Here is an 18105-nt window from a genome sequence, read left to right as displayed (position 1 = left end):
GAGGCAAAGCCGAGAGGAAGCGAGAGAGAGAAAGAATGAGAGCACTTCTGTACACCGCCTGCAATGCAAAATAGGACTGATTAGGTTATCTCCCATCTCCATAAACTGCTGTTATATTCACAGAATATAATTAGAAGTTGTATAATTAGCATGCATGATGATATCTTTGACCTAGGGTCTTTTTTACTAATTGTTTTAAGAACATTTCAAAATCTGATTTAAATGTTTAAAAATCTGATTTTTAAAAAATTAAATCATTGATTTTTATCAGCACTGTTTAGAATACAATGGACACACTAATGGGTGAAGGAAGATTTTATTAAGCAAAAGCAGATTAACAGAATAATTACAGACAAAGAAAGCTAAGCACCATACGTCAAAGCAAAATCATAAGCCCTACGTCCCTTCAGTCACTGGGATCTCCCTGAATCAGTGACAAACACACTCCAATGGCCTGGCTACGCAGTATTATTATTTATTATTATTATATTTATTTATATCCCTCCTTTTTCCCAATACTGGGACACAAGGCAGCTTTACAACATTAAAACTTGTACAGTTAAAACCTATAAATAGAAGTATAAATAGAAGTATACAAAAGTTAAAAATATAATTAAATCATCAATAATAAAAAAATTGTATAAAATATCAAAACGTTAAAAGACAACAAGAAATAAAGTATCCATCCGTCAGTACTATCTGGATCAGTCCCTGTCAAGGTTCTGTTTCAAAAACCCATCTCAGAGATCTATATAGTATTAAGCTCACACCTAGTGGGCTAGAATCCCACCAGCTTCAAGGATGTTCATCCATTCCTACAAGCTGGAAAAGAACTAGCCCCAGCAATTGGCAAGCAGCCAGCCCCACACAGAGAACTCCCATCCCAGCTACTGTGCTGACCGCAAGCAGCTTAACCCTGAGATCTCGCCAGAGTTTATTCACCAGCCTCAAGAATGTTCAGTCTCAAACAGATAATTGGCCCTGGGAACTAGCATCACTGATTAGCTCAATAAACAGGCCCAAACGGAACTCTAGACATGGGCAAGGGAATTTGTGCACCACTCACTCCTCGAGATAACAATGGTCTTCTGCATTTCCACAACACCCTCCTGTAATTTAAGCTCTTCGGATCTCATCGATCACACCCTTTCTCCTCCTCTGCCCTTGATTACAACTACATTGGGGAGGGTGGGTGTTGCGGTCTGCGAAAGCATCAGAAATGCATGAAGGATGCTATCAGTCAGGAGCACTTGGTTGCACTGGATAAGGCTTCTTTGGAACAAGTTTTCTGGTCAGGAATAATTCAGGCATGGCACCCATCACACCACACAAGTCTTTTATGGCTTCCCTTTTGAGAAGTTTGGTCTGCTCTAATCTGGCTCCAACCTTTGGCTCCTGCTGTCACTCTGCAGAGAAGACTGAAATAAAAGGGGGCCATTTTGTCAGAATAAATGCTGAACACAGCCCAGGTTCAGCGGGCTTTATTAAGGGGTAAGGTCTCTAAATGTGCCGTCATTTTCCTTCAACAAAATGTTATGGCATGGAGTGCTCCTCTTCAGGGGTCTAGCCAGCCAGACCCCTTCCAGGATACGCCATTACATCCCCTCCCATGTTTTCCCCCACCCCTCCAAGCAGAGCATTCTACGGCCAGGTGCATGCTCAGTTCTCACTGGGCTGTGGTTGCAGGTGGGCTTGTCCCCTAATTTCTATTTAACCATCATGGCTAATAGCTCCTACAACTCCTATAATCCCCTATTATTGGCCATGCTGGCTAGGGCTTATGGAAGTTGGTGTCCAAAACAGCTGGAAAGCACCAGGTGGCCCACCCCTGGACTACATGGGCTGGCAGCAGCTATCCAGGGGTTCAGACCACGGTCTTTCCCAGCCCTACCTGGAGATGCCAAGGATTGAAACTGGGACCTTCTGCACGCAAAAGATGAGCTACAGACCCCTTCCCCATAATCGCCTGTCAACCCATGAAACTGGTACTGCTTGAAAACCGGTTTCCTTCAGGCCCAGAAGGGCTGGTTGCAACACACACAGACATTTTTACAAAGGGCACGAGCCCTACAACAGTCCTACAGGATCAACCAGGAGCTGCCAGTAGGGGAAGCGTAAGGGGAAAGACCACAAGAAGGGGTAAACTGACCAGGTGTGCAGGAATCTCTACTTCCAGACAACCTAAAGAGTTTTGCCCATAGGTTTTCGCCTTACAGAAGGCAAAGCTAGCTCCATAAAGCAACCACCATCGTATGCAGAACGGATTGGGTGGGGAAAGGCGCCCGGGGATGCTAGTTCTTCTCAGTCAGAAAGTGCAAAGTAGAAAAGATACAGGAGCCCTGCAACAGCCCCAGCAAGAGACAGGAAGGAAGGCGCCCAAACAGTGGAAAGATAAGCATGCGCTACCACAGGGGGAAGAGGAAGCAAAACCAATCGAACAAAACACAGGCAATTACGTTGGAGGAGTCTATACCACTTTAGAGTACGCTTGCATTTACGCCATGAACTTGTGAAGCCTGGTTCTGGGTACAGGATCAGCTTGCTATTTCAGACCTCCACTTTTGTTTTAAAACAGAAAAAAAAGCACCATGCTCCTAGTCCTCCAGAAATTGATGCAGACACAAAGGCTAAATCTTTTTAAAACGCTCATGTTGGGTAGCATTTCCAAGAGGCTGGAATGTTCCCATTGGCCTCCCATCACCGACCCCCGTTGTCTATGCTCTTCACCCTAAATCAGTGGTAGGTGCCCTCCAGATGTTTTGTACTACAGTTCCCATAATCCCCAGCAACTGGCCATGCTGGCTGGGAAGTGGTAGTCCAAAACACCGGGAGGGCACCAGGTTACCCACCCTCGCACTATATATATCTGCCCGCCCCCTATGTCCTTTGAGTCTTGTCTTTCTCTCCATCCCCCTTTTCCAATCCCCAGCAAAGCTGACCGTGTTTGGCAAAACAACCAACCCACTCCCTTGCTCCTTCACTTGTTCTCCAATTAATATAAATAGGGTGCAAATGGAGCCAATCTGTCCACTCTGTACAATTCTGATGGAATGGATTTGGTGCCCTCTCAAAGCATGATTTGGAGAACTGTAAATGCAGGGCCGTGGACTCCTTAGGAGTAGGAAGTGAAGCAAGTCTGGGCACTCCCATGCTCTTTGCGACTCTGATCTCTTCATTATGTCACAACCTAGACTGAGTGGCTGTGTGTCAGTTTAGATTTTCGAAAAAAAATATTGCTCCCTCTAATAGCAAACTCAACTGGTGAGTGCCAACAGAATTGTAGCCAAAACAGGGCTACTGAGAAAAAAAAGAGGGAGGTATCAGCACGCTCAGGGGAAGCCCAAGGCTGATGGAAGTACAATATAGGCCGTATTAAATAATAAATGGAGCGGAAGCATCTGCCACCCCCATCAGAACACCTCTTCACATTCCGCCCATCATGTAAACCCAATTCCTGACCATATCTCCTAGGAACCCAGTGAAAAAGTGGAACAAAAAGAGAGAGAGAGAGAGAGAGAGAGAGAGAGCTGCACAGAAATGGAAAAAGAAGAAGTGTTTATTCATTTATAGCCCGGATTCACAGCAGCACAGAGCAAATAGATTGCCTTGCCCCTCATGGCACGTGGGGCTAAAAATACCAGAGAAAGAGGAACAAAGATAAGGTAGTGTTGTGGGGGTGGGAAGGGAGCAGAACCAAAGGGCAGAAGAGAGACACACACAGGCTGCATTCAGCCAAAGAGTAACATATAGAGCTGTAGATACTTGGTTCTCTAAAACAAAACCCCTGCATCCCTGCTCCCAAAAAGCTTGATCCATTATGATCATGATCATGGTTATGATTATTGATATTTTGGCAAGTGGTCATTCTTTGCAAAGTTCTAAACAATAAGGTGCAAGATTATAGGCAACCCTACTGAGCACTGGAAAAGCTATGAACAAATAAGTCAAAAAACGGGATGGAATATTTAAAGAATAAAAGGGAACGATGGGGGGGTGTCGTATCTTATGATCAGACTTTTTTGGAGTAATGAAGATGAGATTATACTGGAACTGAAATACTTCAAGTAGGACACACCTAAGCAGTCTTTATTTATTATTATGGATTTCTAGATCTATAGCAAGGTATTTATCCGTAGGTAACATTTCTTACTTTCGTAATTCAGATATGTCTAAGGTGAATAGAGTTCATCAATAATACCTATTTAAATGTGATGCATTGGTATATCACAAATACATTAAAATAACTAAATAAATAAATAAAGCTCAATCCTGCAAGACAAATTATAGGAATTAACCATTTAATTACACGAATTAACCACTTACGTCTGGGGCTTTTTCACTTGGAAAAAAAAAGGTGAATAAGCAATCGAGTTGTAGAACTGCTTTCCCCAAGACAAGACTCAAAGGATATGGGGGGGGGGGGGTTTGCAGATATATTTAGTTCAAGGGTAGGCAGCCTGGTGCCCTCCTGGTGTTTTGGACTTCAACTCCTATCAGCCCCAGCCAACATGGCTAATGGTCAGGAATGCTGGAAGCTGTAGTCCAAAACAACTCGAGGTCACCAGGATGGAGAAGGCCATTGTAGAGAAATGGGAGAGAGAGAGAGGGGCGGGGGTTTCTCCCTCTCCCATAATACTAGATCCCAGTATCATCCCATCAAGCTGAATGGTGGGAGATTCAGGACAGAAGAAAGGAAGGACATCTTCTCATACAGCATAAACAAACTATGGAACTTACTGCATAAGGTGTGGTGGCAGCCACCAACTTGACAGCTTTAAAAGGGGATTAGAAGAATTAATGGAGTGGCTACTAGTCATGATGATTACATACTACCTTCAGGTTCAGAGTCAGCATGGCTCTGAAGACCAGTTGCCAGGGGACGACAGCGGGATGAGGCAATGGTGCTCACGCCCTGCTCACTTTTACACTTTTTGCATAATTGATTCTGCTTAGCACAGCAACGAACTGGGGGTTACTGAAACAACCCCTACACCTCGCTTGGATTCTGGTCAGGCTGGCTTCTGAGGTTTCACAGCATTATTAATCACTACGAATGTATGAGAAATTTGTTTCAGTTCGTTTTTGATCAGGATTTTACCCAGTTTGCACCTTGCAGACTGAACACAAACTCAAGACACAATCTGCAGTTGAGGTCTGTACATTTCCAAGCCTGCAATGTGAATTGTGGACCCAAAAAGAAAAAAATGTGTTTGACAGCATGAGTACATTTCAAACGGAGTACATTTTAAAAATGTACACAAATACAGCTTAATCATGAGAGAAGAATAAGTACATTTCAAAAATGCATACACTTCGAACTGAGCAGATTTCAAAAATGCATACATTTCAAAATGAGTATATTTCAAAAATGTGCACAAATAAGCTTTAATCATGGGGGAAGAATGCGTACATTTCAAAATCCATACAATTCAAAAACACGCACAACTGATGTGTACACTTAGAAAGATACGCACAGAAATACGCACGGATTTTCATGTGACAAGGAAAGAACAAAGCTCACAATCTGATATGAGACAGAACGCACTTCGAGATAGAATTCAAAGAACTTCAGTGCGTTCGGGTTTTGCTGATTCGCTCATCTCTTCTAATCACTAAGTTGTGCTGTGTCAAAATAGTTTGTGTGCTGAGGGAAATACACTCCTTAAAATATGGGTGTTCAACCTCTTTCAGCCTGAGAACCTAACTGAATTTTGGAGAAGCTTTCCGGGGCGGGGGGCGCATTCCGGGGGGGGGGCAGAGGTAAAACAGGGCAGGGCTGAGGGCAAAGGGGCAGAGCCAAAATAACAAAAATGCTGGCATATTTTAGCTCAAAGCTCTTCCTGCCACTAACTAAGCCTTAGGAGAGGCACTTCAACCTTTTGGAATGAAGAAGAAATTGCACAAAAGCTGGAAAACCACTAAATGATTGGTGGTTGGGGGGGGAAGGGGTGGAGCCGGGGAGGAGGATGTGGTCATCTGGAGAACTTCCAAGGGCCAAATTTGGCCCATGAGCCTGAGGTTTTCCACTCCAGCTTTAACAATTAAAAGTTCCTGTGAGTCAGTGTTGTGGTGTGGAAAATTTCCCGCAAAAAAAAAAATTAAAAATAGAAATGTGTTGCTACTTAAAACTAACTAGTAACATAATGAATGAATGAATGAATGAATGAATGCAGCACAACTAAAATTGGGTAGATGGAATGGGGTCAAGCATTAAAAACTGCATATGCATGTGATATGTCTTCTTTTTACTTCAAAAATAACAGCTTTGGCAGAGGGGATTGGGATCACAGCATGTAGGGAGGGGAATAAACCCTTTACTCCTGTGTCATAGCCCTGACTAATTTCCCACCCCAAAGTTGCCATTAGCTCTGGGAGGGAGGCTCCTATTGGCATCAGTGGAAGCTTCCTTCCCGGGTGAATGGAGCTTTGTAGCGGTGGGAATTGCTGTTGTGATTGTGGCACAAAGGGTTAAAAAAACAACAACACCCGGCATGCCCTTATCCAGCTCCCCAAAAGCTGTTATTTTAAAAGGAAGAACAAGTCACATCTAAAACATATACGTGCATTTCACTTATCATCTACTTTAGCTCCCGCTTTAAACCTTCTGGGGATAAATGGTACAGTTTGCTTCCTTAATTTGAATTCAGGAATATGTGTGTTTATGCACATGCGCATGTGTTTATAACCCTTACATAATATATAATATGTATAATATTATATAATAGTGTGCGTGCCGCAGAAGTCTGGGGGAAAACACTGCACTAAACATTGTGCCACCCTTTAGCACCTAGCTTTGCAACATTAAGGGCTAGGAACTTGCATTTCCATTTTTAACAGACAGCTCAGATTCTGTGCCTGAGCACTTCAGATTGTTGACTCACATCACCCCTTCTCCCTCACCCCACAACACCCCTGATCTGAGATTTTAGAAGTTTGGGGGAATGATTTGTTTGGGTCACACACTGCAAAGATGTTATTTGAAAACTGTGGTTTATTGATGTTTCAACATTATGTTTATTCGTACCTGTTCTAGGTGCTTTGTAAGCTGCCCGGAGGACTTTTTAAGTCCAAAGGTGGGCTAAAAATGCCTTAACTAACTTCTAGATGGCCAGGGAGAGAATGAAGTGCCCAAACACGCACAGGATACGTGCAAATTACAGATAACTGCACCGTTTCTCCATCTGCACGATTTGAGCATAAAAAGCATGTTTTCATGAAGGAGAGGGCTGAGACCCTCTTGGGCCCAGCTACAGTTCCTATTCTTCGACCCCTCCCCCTCTGCAGGATCCCTGATGGGCTATGAACCCACACAGTTCTGGAAAGAAGCAAACAACTCCCAAGGCATTGTGGGGCAATGAAAGAAATCCTTCGCCCACTCGCCGTGCGACTCACACAGAGGCATCCCAGAGGGCCGGCTGTTGCTGAACGCCCACTGATGTTCACCCAGCCAATCCAGCCTAGCCTCATGGCCCCAGAAGTTAACACACCCCAGGCGGCCAGAGGCTGCAAGAAACCATCCCATCTTCTCCCAGGATTTTCCTGTGATGCTCAGTATTTCTCAGCCCTGCTGGCCCTATTTTAGCAGCTGCCCAATCAGCTGAGAATTCAGCGCCAGGCCCAATATCATTTGTTATGAGTGGAACTGCAACAAAAAGTTGCAGCATGGTGTGGTTCTTTGTCAGGGTTCCAGCCAGCCATGCCCCTCTTCCTGGATATTCCCCACCCCACATTTTCCGTACCCATCTGCCACACCCCGCACAGGCACTCAACATTTTGTTTTGGGTTCTGTTTGTTTGTTTGCCCCCTTAGGAGTCCCCTCCACCTAAATATTTTTTGTACTTCCACAAATCCTGGGGTTCCCTTGAGCAGAGGTAGGAAACTTCAAGGGCTCCAGGGGCCAATTTCAAACCCCCAGGGGGCACACCCACACCATATATTGCTGAATTTTGGCAACAGCTGTAGAAAACAATTGCCAGTTTGCTGCTGAATTTCAGAGACGATGGCCTAAAAGGTGAAATTTAGCTTTAAAATAAGGCTACAACTTTTGAACTACAACTTCCCATCAGCCTCAGGCTGCATGGGTAATGTTCAGGGATGATACCAGTGTGGTGTAGTGGTCAGAGTGTTGGACTGGAAGCCGGGAGATCCGGGTTCTAGTCCCCAATCAAATGTGCCATGGAAGCTCACTGGGTGATCACAGACTCTCAGCCCGGCCTACCTCACAGGGTTGTTGTTGTGAGGATACAATGGAGGAGGAGGAGGAAAATGTAAGCTGCCTTGGGTTCCTTGCAAGAGGAAAAAAGGCAGGATATAAATGCATTAAATAAATAATAAATAATAAATGATGGGAGTTGTTGTCCAAAACATCTGGAGGGCATCATATGTGGAACAGCCGGGTGAGAGTGTAAGACTAGGACTGGCAGTTCCGAGTTCAAATCCCCACTCAGCCATGAAGAACAGTGAGCAACGCTGGGCTAGGCACGATCTCTCAGTCTAACCCACCCCACAAGGTTGTTGTTGCGAGAATAAACAGGGAGGATGACAACGAGCTCCTTGGAGGAAAGATGGGATATGACTGCAATAAACAAACAAATATAATGTATGTGAAGTACTTCAGACAGCAGAAAGCACCACACTTATAAGTATTCTTACAGCCTTTAAAGGGAATACCAAGTACTGTTCAGACTGTAAGCTCCTTGGAGGAAGGGACCTATACTCTTATACTTTACAGTTCAGAAGGTGCTACATGAATGCATAAAACTGCTAGACAACGAGTGTTTGGTGTAAGGGTTATTGAGACAATGTACCAGAAGCATTATGAACGTATGAAAAAGGCTTATCCCCTAACACCTGGCAGCCACACATTCCGTGATAACATGAAGGGGGCTTGCACGCATCCAAAAGCATGTGCAGAAGTCTCTTGCATGTGAGTGGGCACCCTGATTAGTGCATGTTTCCAGATCTACAATGTCCTTTTTGAGATGGAAACACAGTCTAAGAAAAGAAAAAAACGAACAAGAATGGGGGGACGGGGATGAGGAAGGAACAAGAACAGGGGAGGGGAGAGGAGAGGAGAGGGAAAATAAAGAATGGGGGTGCAGGGAGAACAGAACAGGAAAAGAAGAACAGGAAACGAAAGGGGAAAGGACCTAAGATTTTGGAGATCAGGTTATGGCTCTCCTGTTTGCCACTTCACATCATTCCCTGAACTTCGCCAACACATTTGCAGCCAAACTGATTCCTAGAGAAGATGCCCATGTCAGCAGCCAAAGAACAGTCAAACCATCCTTGGTTTCGGGAAAACAAGACGGACAGATGCTGGAGTGGAAGCTGTTGAGACAGTTCTCACTGGCGGGTTTGGTTACAAGCCACGGTGTGCTTGCTAGCAACAAACATCGCTGCATGAATCTGCAGGGATTTTGTTGTTTTTTAAGGGAAGTTTTGTAGTACTGTATTGTTTTGTAGTACGCATTAAAAACATGGTTGTTCAGGCAGGCTTTTGGGATGGGTTAGGGTAATTTTAGAAATATGTTTTAATGTAAAATTTTATCATTTTAAAACAGTTTGTATTGATGTACATCGCCCAGAGTGGCCAGGTGACGGGCCAGATGGGCGATTAGGAAAATACATACATACATACATACATACATACCGTACTGGCAGTTTGGCAAGGATTTTTCACCCATGGTCTCACCATTACAAGACACATGCACGCGATACACAAAAAACAACAGACAGGCCTGCTGCAGAGTGAGTTTCCACGGCACAACTTTTGAATGCGGTTACAAGCCTGAACTCGAGAACCCAGGAAATGCAAAACGTCCCCATGGCAGCCACACCAGAAGCACCATTAGCTCAGAATAGCCTGCTTGTTCAAAATTAATCCCTGGTTTGCATTTTTCCTCTGTTTGCCAGTTGGTTGGTTTTAAGAATTACACACCTCCATCTCAGAACCTGAACATAACCAACGCTGTTTTCACATTGGTTTTTATATGATATGGTAGATGAATTGTGCTGTGAACCGCATAGAGCAGGGGTGCAGAATGTCAGGCCCAGAGGCCAAATCCTGCCCTCCAGGTGATCTATGCTGGCCCTCCCATTTCTCCATATGGCCACACCCCTTCCCCCCCAACCACTGATTATTTCTCAACTTCTGTGCTGTTTTTCCCCCATTCTAAAAGGTTGAAAGACCTCTCACAGACAGGAAGAGCTTGGAGTTAAAATATGCTGGCATTTCCACCCCACAGAAGCTGCTCTTCTTCAACCTTCCCCCAACCTGCCCCATCCAGATGTGTTAAGACTGCAACTCCAGATGAGTTGGACTACAACTCCCAGCATCCTCTGGCTAGGGGATGCTGGGAGTTGTAGTCCAACCAATCTCCAGGACCCCGGTTGGGGAAGCTGCTGTACAAGCTCAAAAATATATTATTGATATGATTCTGCCCTAATTTTTAACTACAGTTTAACCGTTAACCTACTGGAGTGTGGGACAGGGTTTTTAAAATTGGTTTCTGAACATGGATTTAAGAATGCCCTTAAGGGAGGTGGGTGAGAGGAGAGGTGTTGCTAAACTAGCCTGGAAGTACGGATGTCTGAGAAATTTGTTTGTTTGTTGTTCATCAGGATTTACCCAGTTCGCGCCTTCCACACCGAACATAGATCCAGACGCAATCTACGGTCAAAGTCCGTACATTTCCAAGCTTGCAATGTGATTCACAGACCAAAAAAAAAGATGTGTTCAACAGCATGCATACATCTGAAAAATGCGTACTTTTGAAAAATGCACACAAATATACTTTAATCAATGGGAAAAGAATGTGTACATTTCAAAGATGCATGCAACTGACGTGAACCGCCCAGAGAGCTTCAGCTGTGGGGCGGTACAGAAATATAATAAATGAAATGAAATAAATGAAATGTGTACATTCAGAAAAATACACACAAAATTACGCATGGAGTTTCATATGAAAAGGAAAAAAAACCCAAAGCACGCAGTTTGATACAGACTCGAATCAGAACGACCTTCAAGGTGGAATTCGGAGAACTCTGGCGAGCTCCAGTTCGGCTGATTCACAGATCCCTAGCTGAAAGCAATACATCTGTATTGGCCCATGGAAAAGGCTCCCCTCGTGGCAGGGCCAGGGTACAAACATCAAATTCCAACTCCCATCAGCCCCAGCCAGCATAGCCAATGGTCAGGGATGATTGGACAATGTCAGGAGGACCCCAGCTTTCCATTCCTGCCTTATGAGGGGCCATAGCTCGATGGTAGACCATATGCTTTGCATTCAGATGGTCTGGCATCTCCAGGTCGAGATGGGAAAGACCCGCGTCTGGCAAACCAGGGCGCCGCTGCCATTTGATGCTGAGGTGGATGGGCAATTGGCTTGATTCAGTATAAGGTGGCTTCCTACGTAAGGTCACGCCCCTGAAGCCCCAGATGTGATCCAGCGACACATGATGCAGCCTTTGTGTTGAAGCTAAGCAGGTCTGGGTGGGGTCATTGCCTGGATGGGAAACCGCCTGGAAACCCCATGTATGTTGCTTTGAGTTCCACGATGGAAGAAAAGCAGGAAGTAGTAGTAGTAAGGCAGGATATAATTCTAACAGACAGGAATAATAGTAGTAGGCACCTACCAGCAGCATATTTTAGCGGAAAGCATTTACTGCCAGTAACTAAGCCTTAGGAGAAACGTTACAACGGGGTAAAACCAGCCCAAATGCTGGGAAATCACCAAACGAACCATCAGGGGAAAGGGCCATTTCATCTGGGGAAGCCTAGAGGGTCAGATTAGTGCCCCAGATGGTCCGGATTTGGCTTGCAGCCCTGAGGTTCAGCACTCCTGCAGTAGCCCTTACCCTGCTGTGGCCCTCCCAGTACCTGGTGTTCAGAGGCACACTGTCTGTGTGCCGGGAGGTCCCATTCTTAGCTGTTACCTTTAAGAGGTGTGTCCCTTTCCCCATCATCTGGCATTGCACCAGTGGCCCACCAAATGTCTCCAGGAAACCCACAAGCAAAGCCCGAAGTCCACTGCCCTCCCCCATCATATATCTCCAACATCTGGTGCTCAGAGATATCCTGCCCCTGACCAAGGAGGTTTCCCATTAGCTATCATGGCTAATCGCACATGAGATTAGACCTGGTAGGGCACTGAAGGCAGATAATCGCTGGGGATGTCGGCAGGATGCTTTCCCAGCCATGCTTTCCCAGCCAGCCTAGCTGCTTTCAGAGGTGTCGAACAGCCTCTAGGAAGCCACACTGTTCCCTGGAAACCAACAAAGAAAGGCTGTAGCCCAGTGGTGGCTTTGTGCTCAAAGGGTTGCAGGTTCAATCCCTGCATCACACAGCGATACAGGGAAGAAAAAAAAACCCTGCCTGAAATCAGTGCAGAGTCAGTGCAGAGTGATGGAGAGGGGAAGGTTAGCCCTCCCCTCCCCAGCAGCTCCCCGCCAAAAACGTGCCCTCTCGCAGTCATTCAGCTTCTGAAAAGCAAACATTGGCACCAATGCAGGCTTTTAAAAAGTCTTCATGCAGCATGGATGGGGGAGCAGGGAAACCATGGTCAGAGATAAGGCGGGGAGCTGTCGGGCCGAATGGGAACCTCCTGCAAGCTGTGTTTGGCCCATGGACCAGAGGTTCCCCATCCCTGGTGTAGAAAGCACTGAGATGAATAGGTCAGTGGTTGGACTCTGTATAAAAGCACCAGCGTCCTACATTACTGCCTACAGCGTCCGGGCACAAATCGGAAGATGGACAAAAGCACCTCACCCATCTCCAGCACTCGGCTGTGCCCCCAGCTTCAGCTAGCACTGCACAACACATCTTCCACTGAGCCATTCTCGTCTCTCTATTCTTTGTACGACAGGCCCACATACTACATCCCCCTTCCCCCACGCTTAAGGGTTGCCTTTCCTAAAGGCTGCACAAGCCCCCAGCACCAGCAATGCTCCCATAAAGCAGCTTGGCTGACTGGGAAGTAACGTGATCTGCTGAGGAGATCCCCAGAGATTCCGCTGGCTTTTCAGCTACCAGATCGAATCTCAATCATCTCTCCTCTGGGCCCCACGCAGCAGCATCTCCTCTAGTCCCACTCACATCCTAAATAGCCAGAAAGCAGCTGCAGGGTTTCCCCTCCCTTCTAACCTAGGATTCGGAGGGGGAGGGAGACATCCTGCTCAGGACATGGGCTCAGCCCTAACAGCTTCTGCTGCGCAAATGCGCAGCAACTGAACTCATATGTGGTGACGATACAGTGCAAGCATGCACGCATGGTGCGCAGGCATGTGCCCGTTGGTTTTCTAATGCACAAAGACTTACAAAGGGGCTGTGGGGTTGTAAGGTGGACAGCTCAACTAAAACGTCAACTCAGTGCACAGCTGCTGTGAAAAAGGCAAATTCCATGGCGGGGAACATTAGGGAAAGAATCAAAAATAAACCTGCCAATATTGCAATGCCTTTATACAAATCTATGGTGTGCCTACACGTAGAATCCTGTGTATTTATTTATTTATTTATTTATTTCATATCTATGCGACCCAATAGCCAAAGCTCTCTTGGTTGTTCACCAAAATTAAAACCCAAAAGCGCAGGATAAAACAATATAAAACATTAAAACCACACTATAACAATACAACCAGAATAAAACCTAGCAGCAATGCAGAGATTTAAAATACAGATTTAAAGCACCAAAGCTAAAAGACTAGCAAGCTAAAATGCCTGGGAGAATAAAAAGGTCTTCACCTGGTGCCGGAAAGAATACAATGTAGATACAAGGCAACCCTCTCTAGGGAGCTCATTCCACAGCCAAGGTGCCACAGCAGAAAAGGCCCTCTTCCTGGTAGCCACTTTCCTCACTTCCTTTGGCAGGGGTTCATGGAGAAGGGTCACTGAGGATGACCTTAGGGTCCGGGAGGCAGATATGGGAGGAGGCGATCCTTCAGATATAAGTTCCGCTTCTCTAAAAGGATATTATAGCACTGGAAAAGGTGCAGAAAAGGGCAAGCTGAATGATCAGGGGGCTGGAGCAACTCCCCTATGAGAAAAGGTTGCAAGGTTTGGCGCTTTTTAACGTAGAAAAACATCAGGGAGAAACATGATCAATGTCTATTAAATTGAGAAAGTGAACCGAGGGCCGCCCAAATGAAGCTAAATGGTGGGAGATTCAGGAGAGATAAAAGGAGGTACTGCTTCACACAGCACATAGAGAGCTTCGGCTATCAGGCAGTATAGAAATGTAATTTAATAATAACAACAACAAAAATGACATTCACTATCACAAGATGTAGTGATGGCTGCCAACTCAGACAGCTTTAAAGGGGGATTAGACAAATTCAGGGAGGATAAGGCTAGCAATGGCTCCTAGCCATAATGGCTACATGCTACCTCCAATATCAGATGCAATATCCCTCTGTACACCAGTTGCTGGGGAACAGGAGTGGGAGGAAGCTACTGTACACATGTCTTGCTTATGGGCTTCCCACAGGCATCTAGTTGGCCACTGAGAAAACGGAATCCTGGACTAGAGAGGTCTTTGCTCTGATCCAGCACAGCACTTCTCAAATCCTTATGTGCTTTGAGCAGACCCGAGATTCTTGTCAGCCACCCTGGGGACTTATTTTGCAACGTATGGAATAATGAGGGCTGTGCAGACTTACTGCATCCACCCACCCGTGTTTTGTCTGCAGGTCTGATATAACAGCAGGCAAGACGCTGCAAAGGAAGAGGTTACACGCAGCAAAGACAGCTCTTCTAGGCCATAGCTGCTCTCCTGTCAGCTCCTCCCTGAACAGCTGTTTCCAAAGAAGACAGGAGATGACGAATAGGAAGCCCTCCCCTGTCTGGATACCAGAAACGATAGGGGTTTTGGTTTCTCTCTGGAGCTCTCTGGACTCCTTTTGCATTTTTGGGGGGGGGGGATTTTAATCTTTCTGCCTTAGAATTAAAGCCACTCTCAGTCTGTTAGGGATTAGGATAAAGTCTTCGAAGAGAACACAATTATTTCACATCTGGCTCCTGAGGAAGTCTTACATTTTCTGCCCAGGCACATGGCCTGGACCTCGGATTAAAGCAAAGAAGACGAGAGAGAGAGAGAGAGAGAGAGAGAGAGAGAGAGAGAATGAATCATAGGGTTGGAAGGGGCCTACAAGGCCATCGAGTCCAACTCCCTGCTCAGTGCGGGAAGCCTGATTCCCAGGCGGTCTCCCATCCAAGTACTAACCAGGGCTGACCCGGCTTAGCTTCCGAGATCAGACGAGATCAGACCCCCCCAGCCGGCGATGCTAAGAAAAGCTTACCGAAGGACGCTGGGTTTTCCAAATCTGTACATTTCCAAGCCATCTAATTTTTGTGAACCGCCCAAAGAGCTTCGGCTATTGGGCGGTACAGAAATAAATAAATAAATAAATAAATAAATAAATAAATTCTATAACAACTGCCATTTCAAAGGCATGCATCTGGGTTTTTTTTAAGTTGCTGTTGAAAAAACCCGAACAGATAAAATATAGGACAAACGCTAGGAAACCCAAACTCACGGGATTTCACCTTGGGGACTAAAAACCATGCAAAAATAAAAATTAATGCTTTTTGCTGTACCACCAAAACAAAAGTGAAGGAAGCATTACAGTAATAAGCCAAATCCGTGGTTTAACGAAGAGTTGTTAACCACGAACACCCCAGAAAGAGAACCCATGCTTTGTTGTTGAGTTACGAACTCTGGGTTGTTCCTGGTTAGTAACCTATAGTTAAACCATAACACAGGGTTTGCATGTAATGACAGCAACAGCACGTAATGTTGACGTAATTCAACAACAACCCAGCATTCAATGACAACACATACTCAACCCATACTCTGGGCTGTCCTTCCAAGCAAACCAGACCAATGCTTCGGCTCCCCTCTAGCTCTGAATGCTTACGTGTTCTCAGCTCTCTCCTTTCCTTCAAATCCATCCCCAAAACCTGTCTTCTCCATGCTTTGTGTACCTGTAACAGCTTCTGCCAACTTTCTCCCAAGCCTCCTTCCTTCCCTTTGTTATTTCCACTGCCTATCTTAGACTAGAAGCATCTGGAGAACTTGGGGACTGAAACACCGCACAAAGAGGCCTCACAGATGAATGACATCTCCCACAATTAGTTATCTATATTTCTGAATTTTTAGGCCACCTCTCAGTGTTATAATCTGTCTTTCAAAACCATGCCATCAGAATTTAAACACACAAAAACACATCTAAAAATATTATGGCAGCAGCAGAGAAAAACAGTATCAGCAGAGAGTCAAACCATAAAAAACTATTTGAAACCGACAGCAAAAACATAACAAGTTGTTAACAACAACAAAGAGCTAGCATCAGAACTAAAAACTAGCAGCTCTGATTAAATGCCAAACAGAACTATTGGTTCAAAGCAGTTTGAAATAAATAATTTAACAGATGTCAATCTAGGGGCCAAATGTACCTACTAGCAGGGAGAGGAGGATTTCATAGGGATTCTGAGCCAAACCTACCTCACAGGGCTGCTGTGAGGATGGAAAGGATTTGGGGGGGGGGGTACTCCAAGCTCCTCAGAGGAAGGGCAGGATAAAACTGTATTATCTATGGAGGCACAGGTGACGTCATTGGCTAAGAGTGCCCTGGAGCAGCCTAGACTGGTTCGCCAACTGCAACCCTATCTGGAGAAAGTGGATCCAGCCTTAGTTACACACGCTGGCTATATCCAGACTAGACTACTGCAATGCTCACTATGTAGGGCTGCCTTTGAAGACAGTCCGGAAACTCCAACTAGTGCAAAATTCAGCCGCTGGAATGCTTGTGAGGGCTGATCACAGCACATCATCGTTGAATCTGTTGCATTGGTTGTGCATGCATTTCTGGGCTCAATTTAAAGTGCTGGTATTAACTTTTAAAGCTGTGAATAATTTGAGAATAGATTACTTGAAGGTCTGCCTACAGCCACAGGAACTTGCCCAGGCCCTGAGATCAGCCTCAGGCTTGTTGCTCTCTTGTCCGCCACTAATAATGATCAGACTGGCAGGTACCAGAGACAGGGCCTTATCAGTGTTGGCCCCATATGTGTAGAATTCCCTCCTCATAGAGCTCCACTTGACCCCCTCTCTTGCAGCCTTTACACTGAGCCTAAAACCATTTTTATTCTACCAAGCTTTTTATTGTTTCTTTGCATTTTTAATGCCTTCCCCGATGTATGATTCTATCTGAGTCTGGGGTTTTTTAATTACATGTTATTGGTTCAATTGTTTCATTTCTAACATTTTTAGCATGAACTACCTTGTGACGGCTTGCCTGAAAAAGCGGGGGAGAAAAAGAGCAAACACACAATCAGTAACTAAAAATATCTTGCCACTTCCCAGGGCGAGTAGAAATAGCATCGACTCCACACATTACATTTTACACCTACTATGTGTCCACCTAAAGGTGTGAATGTGGGGGAAAGAATTGTGCAAAAATGCATATGACATGCAGGTGAAATAGTGAGCAGCTGCAGCTCTTCTTGAGCATAAACTCAGAGGTGAACCCAGATTTGTCTCTGTACAATGCATGGAATAGTTAGGGATGTATGGATTTTGCACAATCCATTCCGATTGCACAAATTCCCCCCCAAATGTGCAAGTCTCCCCCCAAAATGCGCATTTTACTCCTTCTGCACCATTTGCTCCCTTCTTTCTCTGCTTGCCTGCCTCACTTATCTTCAACAGATCTCCTAACCGAGGCAAAGGAACGCTCATTATAACTCTCGTCATAACAAGAGGGCTTGTTCAATACTATTGCAAAAATATCAATTAGCCAGGGGTGGGTAACTTGGGGCCCTCCAGGATCTGGTTCGCACATAATGACAAAAAAAAAGTGATAGGTTGTCGGTGTTAGAGGTGTACAAAATTATGCACGGTGTGGAGGAAGTGGACAGGGAGACATTTTTCTCCCTCTCTCACAATACCAGAATCCTGGGTTTTCCCATGAAGCTGATTGGTGGGAGATTCAGCACAGGTAAAAGGGAGTCCTTCTTCACACCACGCATAGTTAAACTATGGAATTCACTACCAGAAGATGTAGTGATGGCCACCAATTTGGATGGCTTTAAAAGGGGGTTGGACAAAT

At 45.3% G+C, this 18105-nt stretch overlaps 1 protein-coding gene across 3 annotated transcripts in view; it reads right to left on the bottom strand.

Moving 5' to 3' along the window:
- Positions 1-18105, bottom strand: part of CSK (C-terminal Src kinase) — a 96830-nt gene that overhangs the window by 39849 nt on the left and 38876 nt on the right. Inside the window, exon 1 of one of the 3 annotated variants that reach the window (XM_084816906.1) lies at positions 2150-2316. The exons of the other annotated variants lie outside the window; for them this stretch is intronic. The gene's annotated coding sequence lies outside the window, so the exon portion shown is untranslated. Of the gene's footprint in view, positions 1-2149; positions 2317-18105 lie in introns of those variants that run through there. 3 annotated transcript variants of the gene reach the window in all.

Source organism: Heloderma suspectum, chromosome 11, assembly GCF_057233095.1.
Source record: "Heloderma suspectum isolate Gila_16-S chromosome 11, 16-S_ref, whole genome shotgun sequence".
In the NCBI taxonomy this organism is placed as follows: domain Eukaryota; kingdom Metazoa; phylum Chordata; class Lepidosauria; order Squamata; family Helodermatidae; genus Heloderma; species Heloderma suspectum.
This window is presented reverse-complemented; position numbering and strand designations above follow the sequence as displayed.